Raw genomic sequence first — 6,994 nt, forward strand, 5'->3', positions numbered from 1 at the left:
TTCTTGGCCGCCTCCTCCGTCCCCTCCTCGACCCTAAAGTAACTCTGCAATTATGCCAAATAGATGCACAGATGAATAGTGAAATGATTTGGAAGGAAATAACAATATATAACATTGTATACTTTTTATTGGGTAAAATAATAGTTACCCAAAAATCAGCCAACACCTTGTCGGCCACGCTCACGCAAACAACACCATTGACATGTGTGTTTTCCGGGAGCAGAGCGGCTTGGTAGTGCTCCCACTTGAGTCCTGGCTCGGGAACCATACCCTCACCGGGCAACTGCACTATCCCGGGGAAGTGCTCCCTAAGTAAAGCACCAAGGAGGCAGTTTGGATTCCGGGTATTCTGCGGGTAATCCCACCCCCTACATAATGATAAGGCAAAGACATTAGCTACTTGGTGAAATGTAATGATATAAGGTACACAATATATATCAACTTACTTCTCGCCTTCTGGCTTAATTAACGGCCTGTGCTGCAAGTCCAATCGGTCTGGAACTCGTGTCATACCACGTTGGTAGACCGACTTGCTGGCAGCCCCCTCAGCCTCCGCCTCAGCACCCTCCGCCTCAGCACCCTCCGCCTCAGCCTCCGCCTCAGCACCCTCCGCCTCAGCCCCCTGCATCGGTGTCTCCTCCTGGACGGTAGGATCCCGCACCGGCGACACCCTCGTCTGCAAGGATGAAGTGGCCGAGGGTGGTGGCGACTGGCTCCTATCATGCAGCCTCCCTCTCCCATGACCACGTCCTCTGCCTCTCTTCTTTCCTACGCCTCTCCCACGGGGCTCCTCGGCAAAGCTCTGCAACAAAGTTCTCCGTAGCTGCCCAGGTGCTATCCTCAACTTATCCCCGCCTGCCATGTCTCACCACCTGTAACGATAAATAGTTAAATAATTAGTACAAATTCAAGGACAATAATTCAATGAACAATAATAAATACATGAATAATTCAACTAATAATTGAATAATTAAACAACAATGTTTGGATGCATACAAAGTACTAATAGTCTGGATCATCTGTCTCTTCTCCATGGTCAATTGAAGCAAAATCATCATGAGTATCACACGTGTCGTCATGACTGATATAGTCATCGGGTTCAAGGACATCATGTGGAAGGCCTTTTTGTAACCGATCAAGCATTGATAGCTCATCGACATTGGTAACTTCTTCTACTTCCACTTGTTCCTCATCATCACGTGAGTCTTGTTCCTACGTGTTCAGGGTGGACGTAGAGCAGTTTCGGGTACGACATCTGACACCACGTGATTCTTGGAAAAATTCTCCATCATATGTTATTGGGTCAATTCAAGGTTCATAATCGTCTTCATTTGGGGGAGGTGGTCTAAGATGTGGCGGCACATCGAACACGACATACCAACCTTCTAGGTTCTTAACACTTTGACGACAGTATTGCAGATAGAAAACTTGGGTGGCCTGTTGAGCCACACTACAGACATCGGCACCGCTTAACTGCTTGTCTTGTCGAATTTCGACAATCCCAAGATGTTCATGAGTCCGTCTTGTCTTAGTAGGATCGAACCAATGACATTTGAACACAACAACGTTCGGAGGATTTTGACCATAATAATGAAGTTCGTAGACTTCTTCAAGTCTTCCATAATACTCGACACCTCCCTCGCCTATAGCAGAGACACCGGAATTGTTTGTTTTTCGACCGGGCATTGAAAGCTCTTTGCTAGCAGTACGAAAGCGATACCCGTTGATGTCGTACTTCTGAAATGTACGGACCTTAAACTCAAAACCATTAGCTATTTGTCTGAATTCATCGTCGACTTGCTCATGTGAATTAGCCTAGAAGTTAAGAAAAGATAGAGTTTGGTGTGTTACTCATGAGTAATAGCAACAAAGGAAATCACTTATTATATATAAGGGAGGTACCGTTTTTTTGAACCAAGAGATGAAACCGGGATAGCCGCCTCCTGTCTTTTCAAGAAGTTCATACTCGAGAATGGATTATTTCTCGATTGCAACACCATTTGAGAATTGTTCGACGTATCGACTGTATCAATTAATAATAGTTGTTAGACACAAAACTTGTTAAAAGTGGCCAAACAATGTACAGAACACTTACTCGATGTATGGCTGAACTTCTGTTAAATTGTTCAATATATATAGTGTGCGCCACTCCTCGATGCACAACAACTTTGGTTTTCCCACACCAGAAGGTGCGAGCTTCCCTTTGAAAAGGCTGAGATTGGATTCATGTCGTTTGGGGTCGCCCAGATTGTACCGAGGCTTTGGATTATGCAAGTTGTGCATAGTGGCATCAGAGTGTGCTGTTATGAAAGTTGCCGCCTCCTCGGTAATGAACGCCTCGGCCATCGATGCTTCAATTCTACTTTTATTTTTACATTTTCCTCGAAGTGTCTTCTGCATTCTTTCAGTTGCCTAGCACCAACGATTTTGCACAGGGCCACCCAATCTTGCCTCGGTTGGGAGATGCAAAATCATGTGTTGCATCGGATTAAAGAAGCCCGGTGGAAAAATATTCTCTAACTTGCAAAGCAACTCAGGCGCCAACTCTTCCATGTCATCTATCAAGGCACGCGACAACTCTTTAGCACAAAGAACACGGAAGAAATAGCTCAACTCGGCCAATACTAGCCATTCAACCTCGGGGATATAAGCACGCAACATCACCGGCATTATCCGCTCAAGCCATATGTGCCAATCATGACTCTTGAGCCCAAAAAAATTCGTTTTTTCAATGCTCGCTCCCCTCGCTAGATTCACAGCATACCCATCGGGGAACAACAACTTTTTTTGCACCCACAAGAGGATTTCCCTTATTGCTCCCTTCTCAAGATTGTACCAGGCAGGTGGTTTGGACCAATTTTTTCTTCCTTTCGGTTCTCGCATGTTTAGTGATGGAGTATCACACAGAGTCTCCTGGTCAACTCTAGCCTTTGTATTATCTTTGCCCTTATCAGTGCCAAAAAATGTGCCAAGAAGGGCCTCGACGATATTCTTTTCAGTGTGCATCATGTCAATGTTGTGTGGAAGTAAGAGGTCTTCGAAGTAGGGGAGATCCCAGATGCATGGCTTGTGGGTCCAGGCGTGTTCCTCATTATAACCCAAGAAATACCCTAGACGGTTTGGATTAGGCTCCATAGATTTTAACTGTTCATTAATTTGTGCCCCCGTCAACGCAGGTGGTGCAGAGTGTTTGACAACTTTACCTTTCATGAAATTCTTCTTGTCTTTTCTGAATGGATGGTCCATAGGCAAGAACTGTCTATGCAAGTCAAAGCAGGAATACTTCCCACCCTCCGGCAACCAATGAAACTTCAGAGCTGCCTTGCATTGTGGGCATGGGAACCTTCCATGCACACACCAGGCAACGAAATCGCAAATGCTGGCAGATCATGCAACGAGTATTGGTACCAAACATACATTTGAAAGTTCTCTTTCTTAGCCGCGTCGTATGTGTTGACCCCATTCACCCAAGCTTCTTTCAAGTCATCCATCAGCGGTTGCATGTACACACTCATATTCTTCCCTGGGTATTTTGGCCTTCGAACTATCAACGTCAGAAATATGTTCTTTCTTTGCATAATGGATGATGGTGGAAGATTGAGGGGAATGACAAATACAGGCCAGCAACTATATTGGGTAGCCGTCATACCAAAAGGACTGAACCCATCGAGGCTGATGGCGATTCGACAATTCCTTGGTTCTTTAGCTTTTTCCTTATGTATACTATCGAATGCCTTCCATGCGTCACCATCTGAAGGGTGTACCAACATCGGAACTCCGTGTTCATCTAATTCTTTCCTAATTCCATGTTTGTGCCATGTCATCTGTTTTGCTGTTTCTTCGAGCATGTAAACTCGTTGAAGTCTTGGTAGGATCGGCAGACACCGTAGGACACTCACGGGGATTTTGCTCTACTTCTTCTCACCTTCACCGTTTTCTTCCTCAACATATCTGGAGGACTTGCAAAATGGACAATATGTTTCCTCCGCATACTCTTTCCTAAATAAGGCACATCCCTTCTCACAAGCATGTATCTGCTCATACGACATTTTGAGTGCACTAAGGATTTTGTTTGACTCATATAGGTTTGAAGGCATAATATGACCTTCTGGTAGAAAGCGCCCAAATAGGGTCATCACTGAGTCAAACAGATCTCTTTCAATGTCGAACTGGGCTTTCAGAGCCATTACTTGTGCGATGGCATCTAGCTGAGAAATCTTAGTGTGCTCGTGAAGAGGACGTTTTGAAGACTCTAACATGGCATAGAAGGCTTTCGCGGATTCCTCCATCTCTTCGTCCTTGTTCCGAGCATCATCAAAGTCATTCACCATGTCTTCAATCCCTGTACCATGATCATCGGTGGGCCGACACAACACCTCGTCTCTGTTACGTTCGGCCGACTCACCATGAAATGTCCACAAGGTATAGCCGGGAGTAAAACCACGCATTTGCAGGTGTTTACCCATTACATCCTTTGTCTGTCGCGAATAATTCTTGCACTTAGTGCAGGGGCACCATGTTTTTGGATGGCCATTAGAAAATTTCGTTTCCATGAATTCATAGGTTTTGCTCAACCATTCATCGGTCATATCTCTCTGACTATGGTGACCGGTGTACATCCATTCACGATCAGTCATTCTGGCAAGCTAGCTACATAGTATCCACATATAAAACAATATAAAATATCAATTCATCAAGTATGTTAAATTAATTATGGCCATTTTTTAATCATGGTTAATACATTGGGATGCACGACATGCACACCTACCAGCTACTAGGTAAAGATGGGTCCTAATCCCACCCGATTATGTGTAGATTGGGTCATTCCCCACTGCTCTGCTCCCGACCCAACGCAAAATTTCGGCAGCACCTCCCCGCTGTTCTCCTGATACACGTCTCGGCAACTAACCGAGAGGATGTGTACCCAGAGAACAACAAGGAGGAGATGTCGAAACTCTGCATGGGCTCCGGAGCAAAGCGTGGGAAACGACCCAATCTAAACATACCCGGGCTGTCCATGGATAACGTTGGACAATTCGAAAGTATCACCGTTATAAATATGCAAATGCATGCATATTTATGACCGGAACCCTTTCGAACGGGAGACGCATATTGGTTACGCAACACCTTTGCATTTTAATACTAAAAATACCTAGCTAGATAGTGTCATCAGCACGAAGGCCGGAACAGAGCAAAATAAAGGGGGTGGAGGAGGAGTTAACAAATGTGCTCACTTTCGAACGCAGGGGAGGTCGTCGAAAACCAATCCCTCGCGAAGAAGCTACTGCACATTTAAATGCACTCAATCAACACAAATACGCACTTGCGGTAATTAAGCTAACTAATACTTGTTGGAATTATGCCCTAGAGGCAATAATAAATATAGTTATTATTATAATTCCTGTATCAAGATAATAGTTTATTATCCATGCTATAATTGTATTGAATGAAGACTCATTTACATGTGTGGATACATAGACAAAACACCGTCCCTAGCATGCCTCTAGTTGGCTAGCCAGTTGATCAATGATAGTCAGTGTCTTCTGATTATGAACAAGGTGTTGTTGCTTGATAACTGGATCACGTCATTGGGAGAATCACGTGATGGACTAGACCCAAACTAATAGACGTAGCATGTTGATCGTGTCATTTTGTTGCTACTGTTTTCTGCGTGTCAAGTATTTATTCCTATGACCATGAGATCATATAACTCACTGACACCGGAGGAATGCTTTGTGTGTATCAAACGTCGCAACGTAACTGGGTGACTATAAAGATGCTCCACAGGTATCTCCAAAGGTGTTAGTTGAGTTAGTATGGATCAAGACTGGGATTTGTCATTCCGTGTGACGGAGAGGTATCTCGGGGCCCACTCGGTAATACAACATCACACACAAGCCTTGCAAGCAATGTAACTTAGTGTAAGTTGCGGGATCTTGTATTACGGAACGAGTAAAGATACTTGCCGGTAAACGAGATTGAAATAGGTATGCGGATACTGACGATCGAATCTCGGACAAGTAAAATACCGAAGGACTAAGGGAATGACATACGGGATTATACGAATCCTTGGCACTGAGGTTCAAACGATAAGATCTTCGTAGAATATGTAGGATCCAATATGGGCATCCAGGTCCCGCTTTTGGATATTGACCGAGGAGTCTCTCGGGTCATGTCTATATAGTTCTCGAACCCGCAGGGTCTGCACACTTAAGGTTCGACGTTGTTTTATGCGTATTTGAGTTATATGGTTGGTTACCAAATGTTGTTCGGAGTCCCGGATGAGATCATGGACGTCACGAGGGTTTCCGGAATGGTCCGGAAACGAAGATTGATATATAGGATGACCTCATTTGATTACCGGAAGGTATTCGGAGTTACCGGGAATGTACCGGGAATGACGAATGGGTTCCGGGAGTTCACCGAGGGGGGGGGCAACCCACCCCGGGGAAGCCCATAGACCTTGGGGGAGACACACCAGCCCTTAGTGGGCTGGTGGGACAGCCCACAAGTGCTCTATGCGGCAAGAGAAGAAAAACCAAGAGGAAAAGAAAAAAAAAGGAGGAGGTGGGAAGGGAGGAGGACTCCCTCCCACCAAACCTAGTCCAACTCGGTTTGGGGGGGCAGAGTCCTCCCCCTTGGCTCGGCCGACCCCCTTGAGGGACCTTGGACCCCAAGGCAAGGCCCCCTCCCTCCCACCTATATATACGGAGGTTTTAGGGCTGATTTGAGACGACTTTTCCACGGCAGCCCGACCACATACCTCCACGGTTTTTCCTCTAGATCGCGTTTCTGCGGAGCTCGGGCGGAGCCCTGCTGAGACAAGGTCATCACCAACCTCCGGAGCGCCGTCACGCTGCCGGAGAACTCTTCTACCTCTCCGTCTCTCTTGCTGGATCAAGAAGGCCGAGATCATCGTCGAGTTGTACGTGTGCTGAACGCGGAGGTGCCGTCCGTTCAGTACTAGATCGTGGGACTGATCGCGGGATTGTTC

Source organism: Hordeum vulgare, chromosome 5H (assembly GCF_904849725.1).
Source record: "Hordeum vulgare subsp. vulgare chromosome 5H, MorexV3_pseudomolecules_assembly, whole genome shotgun sequence".
NCBI classification, from domain to species: Eukaryota; Viridiplantae; Streptophyta; class Magnoliopsida; order Poales; family Poaceae; genus Hordeum; species Hordeum vulgare.